The sequence below is a fragment of the Apis cerana genome, linkage group LG6 (assembly GCF_029169275.1).
Source record: "Apis cerana isolate GH-2021 linkage group LG6, AcerK_1.0, whole genome shotgun sequence".
Taxonomy (NCBI): domain Eukaryota; kingdom Metazoa; phylum Arthropoda; class Insecta; order Hymenoptera; family Apidae; genus Apis; species Apis cerana.
This window is the reverse complement of record NC_083857.1, coordinates 8,116,766-8,138,988: the sequence shown is the minus strand read 5'-3', so window position 1 is coordinate 8,138,988 and position 22,223 is coordinate 8,116,766. Positions and strand designations below refer to the sequence as shown.

Here is a 22,223-nt window from a genome sequence, read left to right as displayed (position 1 = left end):
AGTGTATGCTCGTTCGTTTAATGAAAGGATATATTTCTGTTGTATAGATCGATACGACACGGATTCACGTGTTGTGGAATACGTGTGCATATAAGTGGCGTGGCCATTATCAATCAAACGTTTCTAAAAATAGCTGAAAAATTAAGAAGCACGCCGCTGGTTCGACGACAACGACGGATGAACTTTTGATTCGACGTTTGCCCTCGATGTCCGGCGGGCGGCTGCACGATCGGCCGCGACTTCCACCCCTCCTCCTCCTCCCCCACCTCCTCCTCCTCTCTCTCTCGTATAATGGATCGGGTGAATGGAAAGAACAATGAAAACACCACCACGTCACACGGCTTATCGTACGCTCGAGAGATATACGCGACGTATATCCGTGCGAAGAGCAACGCGCGATTTCACGGCGGTCGTTACGTCCTGCACAAACAATCGTCAATTAATTATCGGCCGTGAGCAGACGTTTCGAATGTTAATCATCGAGACGTAATTACGAAACACCCGTGTATCAATTGCAATTTCGACTGCATCTGCCCCATTATTCTTCTCGTTATCGCGTAAATAACTCTAGTCCCATTTGTTTTCAAACCGATTTTCTCTCTTTTTTTTTTTGTATATAAATTTCTCTTCTCGCGAATTTAAATAACAAAAATAGTAATAAAAAAAAATAAAAATATTATACAGAATTTGTATATAATAAATTGAAGTTTTTTTTAGTTAAATTTCGTTCGAAAGGTTGTTTGTACAATTATATAATTTTATGAAAATGTCTATTGTAGTAATGATTTGTTATTTTAATAACAGTTAGCTGACAACAACATATCTTTGTGAGTAATATATACGATTCGAAAATGAATGAATTATTGTGATAAGAAACCGCTTTGTTCCGTTTATTTGATTAAATTTATCTGAGTAAAATTGATTTTCCTCTCCTCTTGCAAAATAATTGTTTTGCACTTGTGTTGTTATTTTTCTGAATTAAAAGGAATGACCACCGATTTTCTTTTCTTTTATGGAATATCGAATATACAATATTTTTCATCGAATACAAAAGATTAGATTAGATTTAGCTTTTACTCCCGTTTATATATTTCCCTCTCCCCTCCCCTCCCCTCCCCTCGAGTTTTATTATAACTGTGAACTTGAGTGACGCGACGTAAAGAAAATGCGGCGGTGCATTTCTGCCACGTTCTGTTTTTATTGCGGTTTAGATTATACGTGCATATTGTTTATTTTACGAGGTATAAAGCGACTACTATGCATATTCATTTTACGACGAGTCTGCACTTTTTCCTATTTTAGTCGTAGGTGTTGAAAATGTATATAACAGTGATGGTTAATTTGCATTAACCTTAACAGAGGAACGAAAGGATTTTTCTCTCAAGAGAGGGAGAACAATTACTTACTTTTTACTTACTTTCATTTGAAACAGAATAGAAACGCAAACTTAATAACTAATATATTTTTTTCTTTTTAATTGAAACCAAAGATCAATGATCGGATTAAAATTACTTGGCCGGATTTTCCCACAAAGTAAAATCTCAAGCTGAAGTTATCAAATGCAAATGGATCGCAGCTACATCTATCGAAGTATCGAATTAATAGCTACAAGTGATTTTCACGATGTTCACATCTCCTCCTCGGCCAGAAACTAACCAGTTTCTCCGTTTAAAACTAGTTTTCTCGCCACCACGAAATCCCCCCCCTGGTTCTCATGGAACAGATCCATGAGATCTTCTCTCATTCATATCGATCCACGATTCTCCCCTGCAGGCGATCCTCTCCCCCTCCCCCCAGGTTTATTCCAAGACGAGATCCTCTCAGCTGTTCGCCGCAAACCGAGCACGAAAAACGGTCGCGACTGGACGACTATTGTATAATAATCGTGATGTATAGTCACCGGATGATTCACTGTTAGGTCAATATCTCGGACTGGAAACACCGGTCGGCGGTTGTTTCACGAGGGTTCTCGTTTCTGCGAGTGATCGATAAGCCACGCGTGTCCCCTCTCCCTCTCCCTCCCTCTTTCTCTCTCTCTCTTTCTCTCTCTCGAGTGTGCGTGTTTCCACGAGGGATCGTCAGTTGGGTTGACGACAACGAGGGTTGGGCCTTTGAAACGTTTCAACCGACCCGACCCCTGTACACGAATTAATTCGATTTTTCGAACGTCTCGTCGTTGCTATAAACAACGTTGCTTCGCTTTCGGCGACTTCCTCCAATAATTATCCTCCCAGACGAGATTTCTTACCGATTTTTCGTGACAATTTTCATTCCCTTCTGATTGTCTCCTCGATAATAATCTCTTTGACAATTTGAAAATCGACGAATTAATCGTATCCCTCGAAATTCGTCGATATATAAATATTGATGAAATTTCTCGCGAATAATAAGATAATTCTTATTTGGTTACGAGAGATCGACACGTCGCAGAAAATATCAATATTTATCGATATTGCTTGGAAGGTAGATAGAACTGTATGAAATTGGAAATCATTACCGCCAATTTCGTTTCCGATATTTATGCAGCGTTATCGCAGCAGAGAATTATCGCATCCTCCACGAGCACGATAAACGTGGCAGTTTGAAAAAAAGGAATAATATCGAAATAGTGTATCGGCCTAACAATGGTGAGACGGTTCTTTTGTCGCGCGTTGTTTCGAACGTTCCGATAGGGAAACGTTTGTTAAATGTTTTGGCAACTTGTTCAGAAATACATGTATCAGTACGTACATTGTTATTTCATTCATGCTTTGGAAACATGCTTCGAAGTTCACGCGTTATTAATTAATTTCAAAAGTAAGGACGATCATTATTCTTTTCTAAAAAATTTTCACAAATTTACCATTATTTTGCTAATAACGAATCCAATTCTATCAATTATTGTTGAAAATATAAACATCGTCAGATGTTTGCCAATCGTAGATCTGCTGCTGCAATTATCTTAATATTCATCAGGGCGTAATAAAATCGAAATAAAATCGATCAACTTTACACGAGAATCACGAATTGGAAACACGGGTGAAATGTACGGTTGCAATAAAGGCGAACGACGCTTAGTCGGGGTGCATGCAATTTATTGAAAATGGGCGAACGACGACAGAAATCGCCGGAGGAAATCGCTTTATCCGCGGGAAAGAAAAATCACTGGTGCTCGTTCGATCACGAACGCAGGGGTTCCGATAATATAACAGGCGTGAACGATGGTGAGCTCGGGGCGAGGCGAACGTGTTTGTGTCCGGTTCCTCGAGATTTCCCTCTGGCTCGTTCGCGGATCGATCCGCCGCGGGAAAACTAGTTTCTTTTCCAGTCTGTCGTTTCTCAAGCCTGTGCGATGTACCACTCGAACTTTTCTGGATGAGTCACGATGATAGTGGCTTGGAAAAAGAAGGAAAGGAAAGAAAAGGAAAGAAGGTAAAAAAAGAGGGACGATCGCGAGAAAAGAAGCCTTCCTCGAACGCTTATGCGGCTCTCGGCGCATGCGTGCTCCTCCTAGGGATCCCTATAATATTTCTAGGTATCACCGCGTAACAGCCGATAACACCGTGCTTAGACGTGTTCCACGGGACGTTCCAATGGCGAGCCATGCGTACGCGCAAGAGGAAAACGAGCCCTAGTGTCAGGTGTATAAGCGATAAGCCGGTGAATTTTCGTGGAATTCTGTTTAACTTGAGCAAACGACGCTTGAAACGAAGGGAAACGAAGTTAGTGTTTGGGAGTTGAGACGTTACGTCGTTGGAGAATTCCCGTATTCCCTCGATTTTCTTCTTACTTTGGAAAAATTATTAATTTTTATATACAACGCGATTTTCTACGTCCCTCGATTCCACGTCGTTTTTGCTCGGAAATTAATGAACTACGTCGTATCTGCTTAATGATATATTTTTGAAATATTGTTTATATAAGAGACGTTCTATTAACGCGAGAGTTAAGTAGTTTGAATTTCCTCAAGGATCTGCCGCAAATTTAAATTTATTTTTAAAAAAAAAAAAAAGGAGAAAATGCTTACCATCCATTTAAAGAGAGATAAATACGGGAGAGAAGAAGTACACAAGTATTTATACCCGAATGTACACATCCTTACACCGCGCTGCGTATTCTCGGTGAAACAATTTCCTTTTATTAAAAGAGAGCTCTGCGAGCAAGCAAGCCGGGGTTACAGTTTTTTTAAACGCGGAATCGAGTTTTACGGGTGACCCACATTTCAGTAAGGTTTTTGTGGAGGAAAGTAAAAGGTACGGTTTATTTAGATGAACCTTTCACCTCGCGGTGCTTTGGCATTTTAAGGTTCGCCCCGCTTTTTTTTCCCTCTATCTTCTTTTTCACTCTCTCCTTCCCCCCCCTTTTTTTTTATATGTGCTCCCCGAATGAATGGACCTACATCGTATAACTTAAGACGAGCTCCTCCTCGAGGAGCGCTGAACGCCGCTGAAATTTCATTCGGAACACCCGGCGTGGGTCGTGGCGCGAGACCATGATTCGACCCGGGATTCGACTCACCCACGCGACCACTTTCTACGTATTGCCGTATTTTCCCCAATTGCTCCTAGAACTCACTCGGGTCGCTATCTCGCGCCGGACGCGTTTGATAATCGCGCGGGTCAACGATACTTTCGTCTGTTCGTGACGAGAAACAAGAGGCGCCAAGATTTCCACTCCTTTTCTGAAAGGAGGATGATGTAGAATGACGTAGAGTTGGAACGATTGGTTTGGATCGAGCTTCGATTTTTTTTCCTTAAAGAAAGTTATATTCTTCTCAAGAATGTGGTGGAAAAGTTTCTACTACAGAAATGGAAGTGGATCAAGATGGACCGTTGAAATAATGTTGAAAAGACGATGGCTTGAAAAATGATATATGCGTTGGGGAATGAAATTTTGTAGACCCGAAATCTTTTGTACTCGTTTAGGGTAAAATTTGGATGTGAAATAAGGGGACAAAGATTTGTTGGAAATTCCCAACGGTGACACGGTCCCCATGTGTTTCACATAAAATGAAGAATAGTCGTCGAGCATTCCAACTTGGCATCCATTTAGAGCCATGTTTTATAATAATCGAGTGCTAGCTTAACAGTTACTATCCTCCCAGGACTTGTTTATGCGGCCAGAAAAAGAAGAGAAAGACCATTCGTATCGCGGCTAATTCAAACGTTACTTTAAAATCAATTATTATCCTATCACATATATATATATATATTCTTGCGTACGACGATGCACGAAATAATAATAAAACATGTTCCATTATACAATATTATTTATTATCGGTACCATTAGCGACCGCTTATATCACTGTGAATTCAATTTCCCAGTCAATCATCTATATGGATAATTACCTAATAATTTCATGCTCCATTGACATTAGATGATTCACGCCCCACATAAATCCATATATTCCTCCCGCAAATAACACCAAGGTACTTAATATCGGCTGTTGCAAACAAATAACAACCTCACTTATAAAATAGCACGTATACTGTATCCAGTCACGCTTCGAACCTCGATCGATGGATCGATCGAGAGATCGTCGCATGCATCGACGCCCGGCTGGAATCGAGAACACCGGCGCACTCCGGCGAAGAGAGGAAAGGAGGAGAGGGGGAGAGAGAGAGAGAGAGAGAGAGAAAGGAGAGATGGCGAGGAGGCACGCTTAAGACGAAAAGTTATTTGGAGCGCGAGGAATTGAAGCGTTCTGCTCGGTAACGACGTTCCAGTTTTCGTAACGAGGGCCGACATGTAAAGCACACCGCGTCGGCCTCCGTGGTGAAAATCTCCATTATCGTGGCCGTAAACTTCGGCAGGTGCGATTTCGTTCGATGCTCTTTCGAAGTTTCGAAGACTAATTGAAAGAAGTGGTGGAATGGTCTTGTTACAATGTATATGTATATATTTTGCAGGCGAACATTTCAGGTCAGATTTACCACAGCTGTATTCACGAATATTACAGAGAAGAAAAATCGTGATTTATATAAACCAGTCGAATTATTCTTTCTTTTTTTTTTTTATATGTCTATGTTTATTTTTCAATGTTATTTTTATTATAATGGCCACGATATCTGGCCGCGTTCGCATTTATTTTTTTCTTTTTAATAAAAAGATATCTTTCTTTCTCATTATTTGAAAAGTTTTCAATTTGCTTCAGTAAGTTGATTAAAATTATCAGGATTATATAAAACTGGTCATTTAGAACAATAAAAAGATTGGGATTATAACGTAAACTTTTTACCTGAAAACAAGGTTAATCTCTCATATTTTATAATATATTTTTCAATTTACTTAGTGAAGTGATTAAAATTACCAAGATTACATAAAACTAATCGTCCGGAACGATAAAATTGCGTCTATAACGTAAACTTTTCAGTTGCACAACAATTTTGTTAGGTTAACCTAACCTGTTCATATTTAAAGAAAAAAATTCATCTTTCAACCTACTCGCTATAAACCTATTAAAGCAAAAATTGTCAAAACGTAAAATCTCTGCCATCTCCGATATATAATCTAAAACCTTTCGATTATACGGTTTCAGATTAATTTAATCTGAAAATATTCTAATGAGAAGGCGGTTTTTAAACGCGGAGATCAACGAAGCGTAATATTCGACGAGTTTCGCATGAAACTGAATGAACAACGAACGTAATCTCCACCGTTAACGTTGGTCGACGACGCGTAGTATATAGTGGCGTGCTTTTACGATAGTAAATTCGTTCAAAGCCCACGAGTTTCGTTCCACCGGCCGCGTTCGTTCATCTTCTCCGCTTTCGTTCGTTTCGCGTTGCCTCTTGCTCGTCACCTCCCCTCCACCGTGCACCACTGATAACCGCTATCGTGCCGCGTTGCACGCCTCATTCATATATACCGGGCGATCGTTAAAGTAATAAGTCACATTGTTGCGCCACGGCCTTGTCGTCGATCTTCGTCGGCCTTCCTTCCTTCGATCTTTTTTAGGGTAAAAATAAAAATGATAAAAAAAAGAAGGAGGAGGAGGAGGAGGAAGAGGGGAAAAAAAAAATGAAAGAAGTGAGTTTCGTGTTACATAATTATGCCCGTGGCCTTATTCCACGAATAAAGAACTCGCTGCTACCTCGGCAAAAGATCGAAATCTCGTTTACGTGGGTTACCGTTTCGTTTTGGATACGATTACTTTCGAAACTGCCATTGGTTTTAAAATACATTTTGACACGTTGATAACAACGTTGATACCGATAGAAAACTTGATAATTTAATTCAATCTTTTCGAGCCGATATATTCATGCCTGAATATTTTATTTCGCACAGATTCGTTCCAGTTTAAGAAATGTACGAGAAATATTCTCGATGGTTGTGTCAATGTTTCTTTATCGCAACAGAATAACGCTTTCTTTTCTCGTCCTCGACAGGACAGATGATGATAATGACTGTAAAAAAAAAAAAAATCGAATTTAAATTAAAAATTCAATCGATTTTAAATTTGCGTTTAATAAAATATAATAATGGAATATGTAATTGAAATCTTGGGTTGGGAAAAGATTTTTTCGTTATTTTTTACGATTTTCCTGATGTAACAAGTATTAATTTGACACACGCGATTAAAGCCTGTTCCGATCAGGTAGTTGCGTACCTGATTACCGATTCTGCGGCGTACCTACAAGCTTAAGGGTGATTTCCAAGTAAAATAAGACGCGTATCGCGTTCTACATCATTAGGTCACGAACAGCGTCGCTGGATTCCGAGAATACGGACGATTTGCGAGGCGAAATTTTTGCAAAATCGTAGCGGAGTAGGCGAATCCAAATACCGATCGCGATCTTCGATCCCATTGTTGACGCGTGCGTACGATTTTCGCAATCATTGCACGAAGTTTATGCATTATTTATGTAGTGAATTTTGCGGTTTTCTTCTTTTTCAAAGATACGAACAACGTATAGACAATGCATTCTCGATGTTTATTTATGAATATGAATTCAATATGATTTCGTTCTTTTTTTTCTTTTATTCTTCCTTTTTCTAATTGCGCAAAGAATGAATTAAAAATTATTATGTAGATTACGTAGTATAATTATGATTGATGTGTATGTTTGTGATATGTTTGAAACACGTGAATTAATTTTCCACGATAATGATAGTAGTTAATTAATAATTATTTATACGTTTGTGTTTGTATTTTTTCTGTTCCAGTATACGCATTAATTACATATCTATTTTAGAAATCTTAATTAACATTAATTTTCGCCAATTGATCATATACATGTATAATACGATGAAATATATGTAGATACATAATGTTATAATTATCATCATTTGCTAACGATCTATGCGACCAGTTCTTAGATTTAACACGAACCTGTTAAGAAGAACTAGTTCCATTAGTTCCCCTATTAATTTCATCACTTCGTTTACACAATGTATTAAAAGTACATCGATTAATCCATTTAATCAAACTATTTGATATTAATATTTAAACTGGAATATTTAAACATCTGTTTTAATCATTTGTAATTTATTATATTTATATCCATAATAACATAGAAAATTCTTCGGAATTTTCTTTTTCAGTATGCCTTAAAAAAAATAATAACAGGAAGACTACATCAATAAAGCAAATAGCAAAAGTATCAAAGTTGATTAACGGATATAAATGGATAAGAATTTTTATCCTAACTTGCGCGCTTTACTTAAATTTTTAACAACTTCGTTACAACTTCGCAACTCTCCCATCGAGAGTTATATAGTTGATATTCTCAGTAGCAAAGACGATATCGAAAAATGTTTCCCTGCTGTTTATAAAACAGCAAAAGGCATATGATCTCGACGCGAGGCTAACGAGGGGATAAAAATTTAGCAACGAATCAGCCGTTAGTTACCGAACGACCCTCGTATTTTACTGTCCACCCTTCTTCGATACAAATTATCTTTGGCGCATACCCTCCCCCAGATTTATTAGCGCAATGTTTCGAGGGCATAAATAACGAGCGCAGCCGCGGCCTAGAGAAAGAAACAGAGAGAAAGAAAGGGACGCGAAAGTAATTAGTTATACCCATCGGTGGTTAAGGGGTCGAAACAGGAAATGCTAGTCGCGCGCGCGAGCGAAGGCATCGTATCCGAGGCGCCCCTTGGATTGAATTTTTTTTCGCACGATTATTTATGCGCCGAGTCGACTCCACTCCATATAGTTGGCTTGTGGGGGGAGAGTCGGATCGAGGGACAAAACGAGTCGCGCTGAGTCAACCGTGTCGTGACGAACGCGTCTACCTATGTTTGTTGTCAGTCTATTTCTTCTGCCCGTCATCTCCATTTTCACACGTGATCTCGTCAATTGGCCGTGTAATGGCAGGAATCTCTCGACGCGAAGTTTCAAGCGAGTTTCAGCCTTGACTCGCGGGAAATTCTCGGTCCACGTGACTCGGTCCATGCAAGGTGCCATCCGAGTTTTTTTTTTTATTTCGAACTCGAAATATCCCTGTCGCGTCGATATCGGTATTCCGCAATCGCGATATCTGACATTCAGCATCAGGCAAATGACAGAGGTGGTTTCACGACGGGAACATTGTTGTAAATTGCAGCAGACCTGTCACGAGGAATCGTCATCATCGCAGGAATGTTTCTCTACGTTCAATCGAGGCCTCCTGCGTCTCTCGAAATCTTGCAGGAAATTAATTTTCGTTACCTCGAGTATTTTTGCCACCGGTGGAGGGAAAGTTGCGTCAGCATACAGCCAGTAACTTTTGTTCGTGTCGTATAAATTTCTATATACCGTTGTATAGGCGTGTCTGGCGTGGTCGGACTTATATGGTATAACGCAATATAAGTATAGTTTAGTCGCAAGATAGCGCGATTGTATATAATGGTTTCAATCGATAGTACGATTGATGTCTTGATGATACTTTTGATGTTGACAGTTGAGAAATTTTCGGTTTTTCGTTGAAAATTTTTCGAAAGTTTTTGGTATAGCCAATTTTGTGGAACAATATTGAATTTTTTATATGTAATATTTTGACAAGTAATTTTTGTTAATCAAGAATTCAATTATTCTATTCACGTTTGTCACAAATTATAAAAAATATCTCCATAAATGTAAATTTTTTAGGTTAGCATGTAAAGTAAGATACGTCGATATTGTAGTTACAGGACTTATCGATCGATGTACAATAAATTTCGTAAATACATAATACTATAATAAAAAAAAAATTTACAAATTCATAATCTTTTAAATAACTAAAAAAAAAAAAAATTCCTACTTCAGTTAACCGTCCACCTAATTCCAAGCTGTGAAATATGCCACCTTAGTGTTCACGCCGAACGAATGACGCGTCGAGTAGTAATCGAAACAGGGAATTCATCGAAGGATACACGTTGGCGGGTGTTAGTAACGTGGGTAGCCAGGCAAAACCAACGATTAATCCCAACGTTGGCAGAATAACCCCGCCGCGTAAATTACGCGGCACTTTTTATCGCGTTTCAACGTAAACTTGGCGTATACAAATTACGCGGAGCTCCTCACGGTTTTTGCGCATGCTCGCCTCTCAGGAAATCGCGTGCGTACGTTTTACGTGCGCCGTATACCGGCTGGACTTCCCTTCGTTCAGGTTACGCGCAGTTTTCTCTAGCCGAAGCATGCGATCAGGGAACGCATCTAAAATCCACCGCGCTCGTGGCCTCTTCGCCTCCTCCTCGAGCGTAATTTCTGCTCGACGAACGGACGAACGAATACGCGTCGATGTTTTCTTGCTTCGTGTCCCAACCGTTTGCGTGGAATCGCTCCGTACTCGATTTATATCCGTAATTTCTATGTTTGTCGATCGCGTATAAGTCGCACGCGCTTTTTACCGGCGACACGTATACGCGGCGCGCATATCAACGCGTTGTCCGAGGCGCACGTTAGACGCATTACGCTTAACGCGAACTTCTCGCGCATTGGAAAAGTTGTTTACTTTAAACGAGTCCATCAAATGTTGGTTACTATCATTTGGGTGGATTGATTTGTCAAAGTAGTAAAGTTATAGGGGATTAATTGTTGATTATTATTAGGATTGTTGATTAATTAAGAGGATGGAAGAATTTTAGGAGTATAAATAAAGACAAATTGTTTTTGTTATTAGAAAATCAGAATTTAATGGATTGAGATGGAGAAGATAATAATGAAATTATGAAGCTAAAAAATGAAAAATTAAAACTATCAGTGAATTAAGAAATTAGAATTCAAAGAATTTATGAAATTAAAATTCAAAGAATATTATGAAATTAATGAAAGATTAATTAGTTAGATTCGAAATTGGAAATTGGGTAAAGATTAGAAAATCGGCAGATAGTTAACTAGAAATGAAAATAGCAATTAAGAAAAATTTCTATTTTCAATTTTTTTTTGCGATTTTTAAAACGCAATATTAAATCTTACTTTATGTCGTCAGAATTATTAAAAAATGAATGATCGAATGGTAAAACTTAGATCATGGAGAAATTAAAATTGAATGAATCATTCGTCTCTTAATATTATCTACCGGTTTCGGAATATTTAATAGTTTTATTAGTTACATTCACTGAAGATTGACGTAATAATACGTGCATTATGAAAGCTATCCGACTAAGTTGCTCAAATAATTTGAAAGTCATCCAATCGAATTACTTTATGACTCGATGTCAATCAGGTATCCAATATCTTAAAAGCTCTAACACATTATATAAGTTAGATATTCAGCAACCATTCGGTAAAATGTCTCATCTATGCATCGATGCTTCCTTCTTTTTGACATATTCAATTGAAAAGAATATTCTTTCAATTGTCTTTACATAAACACATTTTATTCTTTAAAATCATAACTTTGTATCGCATACAAAGTTATAAGTATCCTCATTGATAATATTTTCAGTTTCAATCATTCAATCATTCATACATACATTACATTTAGCATTTCATTAAAAAATAAATTAAATAAATATTATTTGAATCATACGTTCCTCGTCAATCTTTCTTGAATATGTATCTGTTCTATTCACTGATACATTACCTTTGATGGATTTGCGTTCCCAGAGGGTTGAACATCTCGTCAGATGTACTGCATGTGCACCCCTTATTCATCAACCTGTGTACATAAAAATTACTTAGAATAGGTTCGAGTAACAAAGAGAAAAGGGATAAAAACGAAACAGCAGGTCGCGTCACATAAAGAAAAGGCATCTCATTTTGAACCTTTCACGATGGGAACGTCGTTTCATAGCGTTGAATTTCATCGGTTTCTTCAAGACAGATCCAATGAAAATAGGGGTACATTGTCAGATAGATGGGTATGAAATATCGGTAAAAAGCCCAAGACGAAGAAAGTCTACCTATAGATCGAAAAATAAGGGAAAAGTACTAAGCGTTGACTACTGTTTAAACCAAAAGAGTGGATAACTTATCTCACGCCATTTTATTTGCTCCCTTGAGAACGAATCTCATCTGCAGAGAGAAAATGACGAAAGAGAGAAAGAGAGAAAACGAGAGACTAGCCTTTGATCGATACACGTTCGAACTATGGTTCTCGCCCCTTGACGACGTGCTTTTTTGCATTCGAAGAGGCCTACAGCTGGAGGCACAGCTGATGGGGGGATATACCCATGAGTTTGGGGGTCGAACACATTTCTTCCACCCTTCTTCCAGGTCAGGGGATAGTTTCGTCGACGTTCGGTTGTAATCGATTTATCCCGGTTTTGCGACAATCGTGTCCTAACCTAACATTGTACATGCTGAAAGAAAAATGTTGAAATTCAGAAAGATGTAATTAATTGATGCAATTAGAATATTAGTATGGTTTCGTTTTGCAAAAAAATGATATTCTTTTTCATAAAATTTTGTTTAAAATATGATTAATGTATTTGGTTTGTCACTTTGTTTTGTACAATAATTCTTAGAAAATTTATATTTTTAATATACTTATTTAACATGCTTTTATGATGTATGTATGTATGATATATTAAAATTATTTGAAATTAATATTTGCTTGAATTCTCATGATATTTCGAAAAATACGCTCAGTAACGAAGTAACTAAATCATTCCGCAAACACGAACCGTGTATATTTGTCGGTCAATAAATACTTCGCGACAAGTTAAATACACATATACAATCATCGCTGTCCTTAGTTTCGTATTTCAATGAAAACGTATACAAGGTAATCTACTCAACGCCGTCTCGATTTGTTCGATTTGTGAACAAAAGTATCGAACGCGATTGTGCGCAGTTATATCCGTGACAAACAACGGAGAAGAGTCGGAGAAGATAGGTGGCGGAACGAGCAAAAGCACGAAGGAGAAAATCTAATATGGCCGTTGGGCGCGTAATGAAGCTACCTGTTTTCTCGAAGACAGAGAAAGGGAAAGAGACGGAGAAGCACATGTCTCCGCTCGTCCGGTTGAGAAAGGTTTGAGGTAGGTCGATCGACGAATGACTCACCCTTTGGTTTCTCTCGAGAACGATCGAGAGAGCCACTCGTTGGGCGGAGTGGTCGACTTCCACGGTGGGCAGCATGTCCCATTATATTCGCTGTAGCTCATTAATATCGTGATATCCAATATGTGTAATTATAACTGAACCGTGCTTTTCGCGTAAGTCCGCGTAAGACCATATACATGACACTTATCCATGAACCAATAATGAATCATCGGCCATGGGTTAAACGCGCCTCGTTATTTTGCAACATTCTTCCATATTGGTTTCAGCTTTAACTGTTGCCCAGCGTAGTACGATAATTGGCCGCCAACAATGGTGCGCACTGCGATCGAGAAGCGAGAAAACCAATTTGACCATGAGTAGAGACAGAAGAAGCCATTTTGTGTAAAGTTTACGAAAAGAAATATTCAAGTTTTATTTCGAATTATTCAAGTTATAAGTGCCCTTTGATGGCGATGAAAATAGATATTCATAGGTGTTATAATACGGACTAAACGAATATAAAGATGAATCATTCGTATCTTTTCGATATAACGCATTAAATAGTGATCGAATCGAATATTGACAAAGAACGTATTCAAGATAGAGAAACCGATGTGAATTTTTACGTGCAAAGTGTAGTGATAAATAGAAAGAAAGAATTACGATTTTTCTAAGTGATTTTTACTGGAATGTGGTTTCCATATCGTCTTTATAATCGTGCATATTCGCGAATCTTTCGTCGTCGAATAAATACCGCGTCCTTCATCGTAACATGACCGAGAGCTTGGCCATTTCTTTCGTATTCTTTCCGACGACACGTAACACGTTCCCGCGGTCTAGAAAATCAACGGTCTTTCGTAATCTGATTTTTCTATCGCGAGACTTGAGACGGCGCACAATGTATTCCACAATATGTGTATATATGTGTTCAGAATGTTCTCTATAGAACACGAAACACACACCGATCGTCGCGTATCAAGCCGGATAGCGGACGTATCGAGTAGAGTGAAGAGAGAAAGAGAATAAAGGAAAAAGAAGCATCGGGCATAGAGAAAGAGAAAGAGTGGAAGAGAGATAAACTGAACGTGTGCGGACGGAAAGAAAGGGAGAAGAAAGAAAGACTGGTGACGGAACAGAGAGAGAAAGAGAGATAGAAAGAGAAAGAAGAAAGAGTAGGAGGAGAATGAACGCAGTTGGGCGGCCGTGTCAGTGGAGTTCAATCTTAATATAGTGTGACCCCCACTGCCATTCGAGACACTGTCGGATGCAACTGCAGTTGCAGTGCCTGTGCAAGAGAAAGAGAAAAAGAGTCGATATCGGTAGACGAAGAAAGAGGCAAACGTGACAGAAAGAGAGACATTAGCGGTGGGAGGGTAGGAGAGAAAGCGAGAAAGAGAGGCCACAGTGAACGGGTGCGTGCATTGCACCTTATTCCCCTGTCCGACGAGTGTGCCTCGCTCGGTTATTTCAGAGACATCGGCCCCGAGAGTGTATATATATGTTATATTCACACACGTGAATACCATGTATATGTATATATAGATACATCTATAGATCGTGTACGGATACATATGAAGTGAATAGATACGGATGTAAGTGCGTGTGCGCGAATCACACATACGCGGTGAAGCGACGCGTGCATACGCGCGAGATTGTTCGGACGAGTGTCATCGATCTATTTCGAGAAGAGGTTGGAATTTCTGGCCTTCGAGAGAGGTCAGAGAAGGAGATAAAGGAAAACGTATAAGAGACAGAGAAAGAAAGAAAGGCGAAAGGGAAGACAGGAAAATAGAAGGAAGAATGTACATGCACCTGTATAATGCATCCGCACGACTCGGTGGTCGGCGTACGAATGACCACGACTCGTTTCTACCTAGCTCGCGAGCCAATGCTCACTTTCAAAGGGCTTCTATGATTGGCGCTGCGTCCGGCCAATCGGTGACTGGTTTTCCTGGAAGCTAGTGAGTATCACCATGACCGTACGTTCGAACACGTTGCACATCGATCACGATGAAGCTTCGTACATTTGTTTCTCCAATTTAAAATTTTTCTAATTTATTTGTATTTATATATAACCGCGTTTTTTAATCTATTTTATTAATTTTTCAAAATAATCTGCGACTATTTTTATTATGAAATCTATAATTAGTTCTAAATATAAAAGAAAAAGATTGGAAGAAGTAAATAAGTCCGCCATACGATTGACGTAGTTTTGCTCGTTTTTTTCCTTCGTCTCCGTCGCGGACAGTTAACTACTCATAGAGTTTATCGATGTTATTGGAGTTTCCTCGGATGTTCCAGCGACTTGGTCACTATGTGGGGGGAAGGGGGAGACCGTGAGGCGATGTGACAAGGAAGGGACGATATGGCGCGGAAAGGGAGGAGAGAATAAAGTGGTTGAGGATCGGACGATGGTGGGGCAAGCGGTGGTACTCGGCCGTTGCATTGTGGGGGTGTTGGCCTTCAACTTGACGGCGCAGTTTCACTGACCTGCCTGAGAAACTCGTGATATCCGCGCGGCTCGTGCCCCACGAGCGGACGTACCGACGCACGAATGTCCAGAGATGCCAGAGGGTACCGCTACTTAAGGGCCCACGAATCCTAAATAAACTTACCACGATGTAGCGACCGATCTTTTTCTACCTGAACATTGTTTCACATTCATTCCCTATAATCAACGCCATAGTAATTGAAGCTTTTCTATGTAATGGAATGCTCGTTTTCCGGTTTGGAATGGATTATCGATATATTGAACAATTCTGACATATTACAGGATCTTGTCCATTTATTAATGGAATGTTTCAGATTTATTCCTTTTTTTTTTAATAAAAGAACTCGATAAAATTTTTTTGTAGTAGTATATTAAATCTTTTAAACATCTAAGTTTAATTAACTATACAAGATTATAATAAATATAGATTTTGAAATATTTGTGAAGGAATATTATAAATAATATTAGCTTTCGAATTATTGGTTATATTTGCACGTCACATAGGATATTTGAAAAGAAGCTTCCAGCATTTTGCTCCACCGACTTTCTCAGCTATGTTTAAACGTACGATTCCAATTCCTCGTCGTTCTTTTCGGGTCGACTTATGTCGATATCGCCCACGGTCGTCGGCGAGTCGCCGAGGAAACGACGAGTGCCTCTCGGGCGAGGCATTTGGTGGCTGTAATTAAAGCAAAAGACGAGCAGATGGCTCCCCGAGTTCCTGTCCTTCTTGTACGATTCTTTTTCCCTTCTCCTCCGTCATTTCGAAAATGCAACCTCGCGTGTTTCTAAGAAATACGATAGTTTCGTAGGATTTTCCGCCAGGAGAATAAATATTCTTTCTTCTCAAACTCGAAAATCAAAACGTTTAAAATTATCATCAACGTACATCTCATTCATAGGAATTTGACGGGAGCTGGAACAAAACGGAGGATGAATTGAGAAGCTCTATGAACGACAAAGAATTTTTGATACGGATCAATCCAGATGCGTAATCCCTGTGCAATGGTAATCGTATCAAAGTAACGAGCTTGACAACTTCATCATGTAATAGATATTGCAAATCTGTCGATAACGTTGTACGTGAACCATACACTATGACCACTAGTTTCTGAAGCAGCGTGTATAATGCAGCTGCCGGTTATAGAGGCGAGTAACTATTGATCCTGCAGCCTCTAGAGGGAAAGAGACATGCCGCCGCCGCTGCCGCTGCTGCTGCTGCTACTAACGGCTGCCGCAGATTTCAGCAACGTCATTCGAGAGAAGGAGAGAAAGAGAGTGACGTATCGTGGGAATAGAAGGTCCAAACTCCTCTCCGGAGAGGGCTTTGCTCGCCATTGTACTCGAACGAGGAACAGGCCACGTGCTTCACGTGCATCGGCTACGTGAATGGCACCTTGAATGAATAAGAAAGAAATCAACGGAATAACGAACCCGGTTTTGCGATCCATCGTAATGTTATCGCGGGCGTGCACGCAAAGCAACGCGGTCGATCACCGTTTTTCCTTGCTTATCTCATTTTTAACGCGCTTTTCAGAACTATCTTCTCTCCGATTCACTTCGTCGTGTCCCTGTGATGAAAATTGCGTGACGGAAGATTAAATCGAGACGCTGTTTCCGATCGTGATGAGCATCCGGACGATGGTCGATTCATATCGCGAGCACAATAAGTCGAACCTATTACTTCCTTTTCGTCCTTTGCGATTTCGCGATGCGTGCAAAAAGAAAAAAAAGGAGGCGAACAAAAAGACGGAGAAGAAGAATTCGACGACGAGGAAGAAAGGATCGGGCCGATCTCTTTCGTTCCTTCTTGTCCCTTCGATAGAAGCAGACAAAGGCAAAAGACGCCTTGCGTTCTCCTCGATGCACTCTCTTTCACTCTTCTTTCTCTTTCATTCACTTTTCTCTCCGTCTCACCTCACCTTGGCCGCGGCCCTTCAACTGTCTGCGACCCACGCCCCACCTTCTCTTCCTCCATCCAGAACCACTACACAACCATTGGTACCAGCATCGAGTTAGCAGCCACCTTCTTCGACCACGGGGCAACCTTCTACTTCTTCTTCTTCTTCTTCTTCTTCTTCTTCTTCGTCGTCGTCGTCTTCGACTTGGTCCTCATCCTCGTCCAGATCGTCGTCGACGACGTTGTTTCCTTCTCTTTCAACTGTGTCTTTCTTCGATTCTTCCTCCTTTACCCTTCTTCCTTTCCTTCTCCCATTCCCTCCCGGCTGTTCTCCAACTACACGCGAGTACCACTTTTATCGGTGTGCGTGTACCTATCCTCGGTCCACCTGCCTTCTCCAAGTTATTTAGCCAATGGAACCGCCCAGGCTTCGCCCTAGGCGAATTTCCGGAACAAGAGAGAACCTTGAATAAACGGAAATTCGCCGACCTGTTCGTTCCTCGTGATGAAAAAAGAAAAGAAAAAAATAAGAACGATCGAAACATCATCTACCTAAAGAGGATCCTCCTCTACTTTCCCCGAGAAACTGTTACTCGTACGTAATAGGATTTGCCCTTCAAACTTCGAAAGAAACTCGAGCTATCGATCCATTGAAAACTTGGAAAGATTCGATGTCGACGAATCTTCGGAAGAGTACTTGAGAGTCTGTTGCTCGAGCCATGATAGTTAAGCGACTTGAAAAAAAGTCTAATTAAACGTAGGCCTGGACACAGACGTTCCTCTATTTTTAAAGTTTGTTCCTACGACTTTCATCTTTCTGTATTAAACGAAGTTTCAAAGTTTGTCGTTGTCTAATTTGAATTGTATTAAGAAAGTTGTGGAGTTTCATGTGTCCGATGGCTAATGAATTTTACGAGAAGCTAATAATAAAAATGAGAATGCAGAGAAGGGATATCATTGATCTAATTGAATTTTATAATGCGATATTTCTGAATTCGTATACATTATTCGACAGTTGGATCAAATTATATTAACCAACTTATGATCCATTTCATCTTGATGATGCAATATATTTGCAAGATCATCGTTTGTAATATTCGTTAAGTATTTATCAAGAAGAGATAACAAAGAAGTTATATCATTAACAGTTTGAAATTGCAATGTCGAACAATGCGGGAGAAGAGTAGATCGACAATCTTAAATTAAAAATTTCGAAAATCATTCTTCTTTAATCCTTTTTTCCAAAAAAAAAAAAAATAAATAATATTGGAATAATATCTTTGATTTTGTTTATAGATTTAAATCTTTAATAAAATATATATTTTATAATAATTTTTCAAGAAGATTGCTTCAATTTTCCTAGAAACTTTGGCAGAAATATTTTCTTGAAACTTAGATCTTATTCTATCGAAGCTCTTTTCAACGCTACAATTATTTAACAATACCTAATAAAACTAGTTTTTATTTCAATCAAGATTCCGCCAATCGGAATCCTCCGTCGAACGCTATTTCCATAGCTTTCACGGGACATCGATATGGTTCTTCACAGGCTAGCCAGCCCTCTAATTTTTATTCCCCTCGATTTCTACGTCTTTCTTCTCGTCTACGGCAGGCCCAAGGCATCTCTCGCCGTTGTATCCTTGGGCAAATTTATGCCTCTTCAGATTACGGATAATAATGGTTACCCTTGTGCCGTGGCGAGCTCGTCTTAACAATTTGCCAGCTAGAATTACGACCGACTTTCCCCCGCAGCGTTTTATCGCTACTATAACCGATGCACCTAGTCATTGGCATGCACGATTTCGAGTTCGATCCGAAAATTTCCGTCCCTCCTCTTTTTCCCTTTTCTTGCCTTTCGATATAGCACGATCGATTCGAGCTCGTCTTATTTAACTTTAAATCCAATCGGAAGCCAATCATTAATTCTCTGAAAATGGTTTGCTTAGTTCAAAAAATCTTTTTACGAATCGTTCGACGGTTGAGCATTGACTTGAATCGAATTGTCAATTTACGAACAAAATTTAAATAAAGAGATGAAGAGATTGCGTTAAGTGGATAAGTTTGCTTTCAACTTGATTTTCCAATTTTGGACCGAAGATTTTTTTGCTTCCCTTTATCACGATGATATTAATCAATCAGTTTCGAGTTATTCGTTGTATTTGATTATCGTCCTTTCGTTTGGGTTTATACGTATCGAACGGAATAAAAACGCGAGAAAATGTTAACCAACCTATGAATATTAAGATATAAGTTGTAATATATAACTGATCACAATTGTTAATTAAAATTTTGATGGATGACTATAATAATCTTTAATATACAACGGACGTGTTCAATGTTAGGGGACTGCAGTCACCTTCAGTAACGAAAGGGTAAACCCCTCGCCTTATGATTTTCTTAGTAGCTACTTAACCTGAGCGTTAGCTATTCACAGCTGCAACTCACGTCGGATGCAAAATACTGAAATATAGTATATGGATAATTTGTATTTAACAACTCTTACTACCTCATAGCATTCTTACGTTTATTCGAGAACTTTGGAAAAAATTGTTGTTTCGAATATTATCGGAGAAACATTCCGATATCTTACTCTTTTGAAAAAATTCTTGGCAATTTTTTTTCCTTTTCTTTTTCTTTTTCTTTTTTTACGGCGGAGAAAACGAGTTGAGAATATTATACAGAACTAATCCGAAAAAATAAAGACTACGAGTCGGATTCCTCCGAGCTAAACTCTGTCGCAAACACAATCTTCTTTTGTCGAACTTAAACCATAATCCGAATAACTCGATAGCCAAAGGAATCGTAACCTTGTTTAGCCTTCCAGAACGAGACACTTTCATACTTTTGGCAAACCCATCGGACCTCGAATGAAATACGCGCTGGCGACGCGATATTGTATCCTTGGACGAGGATTTACAACGTTAATAAAGTGGAACGAGAACTGGGATTTTTGGTTTCGCATCGATCTGCAATTTCTGCGAGGAATAATAATAATAATGATAATAAAAATCCAGTTTTCATCCAGTCCAGTTTTTCTCGGACAGAAATTAAATTGATCCCAACGTAACGAGAAGTTTTGAGATTTCTTCTCATTGAGTAGAAAGGATACTTTTATTCATTTCTTCAAGGATCCTCGAAACTTGTATTAAACTTATTCAAGTAAGTTTATCCAATTCTCCTCGATGTCGATGGGAACGCGAATGCATGCGATTCAGCAATCGGAGAAAAACAGAAAAAGGGGTGGTGGAGGGATGGAAAGGTGCGTAACCGTTGAATGAACATAATCGTCGAAGGTAAACCGGTTGGAAGGAAGAAACGGGAGACGGTTGGAAGGTTGGGTACAATGGTGGTTCCGAAAATAAAGCGTGATCGATGAAACTGAAAACAGGATTTACCTTACCCTGCTGGAGATTCGTGCATGGATCATTCCCGGTTTCTACTCGTTACGAAATCAATTTTTCATAAGTTTGACCTTTATGCCTCGCAACTATGGTTCCCGATCCCATTGGGATTAGCATGTGCGCGTGTAATCTACGAAGAATAAGACGAAGAGAGAAAGAGAGAGAGAGAGAAATCGATTTCGAACGCGAGCAATGCCCTGGCCCTGATTATAATATATGCTTCGCTAACTGTCGCGGAATTATCCCGGACGATTCGCGGAATTGCATAGATGGAGCAAGCATCCGTTATCTCAGACACGCGATAGGTTTTTATCTTGGTTGGCAACGAGAGAGTTCGTAAGGAAAATTAAATTTGTATTTTTCTTTTCTTTTCGCATCGTCAATTACACCGTAGCAATCGAATCGTTGATGTTTCTTCAAACGAAAATGTAAGCAAGAAAAAAAGAAATAAAATTTTAATAACAATTGCTATGAAATTAATTACGTATCTAATTATTAACCGAGGCGCTACGTATTTAAGGTTACGTAGCTGGTAAAGAGAGTCCAGTGTTTTTCCGCGAGAAAATTCGCTGAATTGATCGGACTTCCGCGAATAAAGGAGGCTCTCGGCTGGTTATAGGCGCAATTACGCTCGCGCCCCCGAGACGACCTCGCGTCGCGGTTCTCGTGTCCCTTTCCTCTCTCGCGTTTAAACGCCTCGAATCGCGTTGTGGCGTGCAGTTAAGGCCGTATCGATGTCAAGATTGTGCCGCAGCGGCTGTCCCTGAAGAGCCATGGACGTGACATTGTCGCGTCGCGCAAGGACTACGTACCCGACCAAGGGAAACGTTTAAACCTCGTACAGAGAATGTTCTCACCGACCTCTATATAGGCAGCAGCCGGAATGGGCAGAAATCTTGTCTCATTTCGATCGAACGAACCGTGTTGCGTGCTATCTATCTGATGACCCTTTTGTACCCAACATAGGATCGATCGATTGTTCCGTGATATTTTTGGCTGGTTTTTCTGGTAGGAAAGATTTCTATCGAAGGAATTTTTCAATAATTGTATACGAAG

General features: G+C 39.5%; 1 protein-coding gene and 2 long non-coding RNA genes across 3 annotated transcripts in view; 2 read left to right on the top strand and 1 right to left on the bottom strand.

Moving 5' to 3' along the window:
* Nucleotides 1–22,223, top strand: part of LOC107993804 (RNA-binding protein MEX3B) — a 56,338-nt gene that overhangs the window by 25,682 nt on the left and 8,433 nt on the right. The gene's annotated exons all lie outside the window — the stretch shown is intronic.
* Nucleotides 11,054–12,368, bottom strand: LOC107993805 (uncharacterized). Its single transcript, XR_009830113.1, has 2 exons — nucleotides 12,155–12,368; nucleotides 11,054–12,047 (listed from the first exon to the last, which is right to left on the bottom strand). It is a non-coding gene; the product is annotated as an uncharacterized LOC107993805 (long non-coding RNA).
* Nucleotides 12,861–16,219, top strand: LOC133666248 (uncharacterized). Its single transcript, XR_009830112.1, has 2 exons — nucleotides 12,861–15,336; nucleotides 15,677–16,219. It is a non-coding gene; the product is annotated as an uncharacterized LOC133666248 (long non-coding RNA).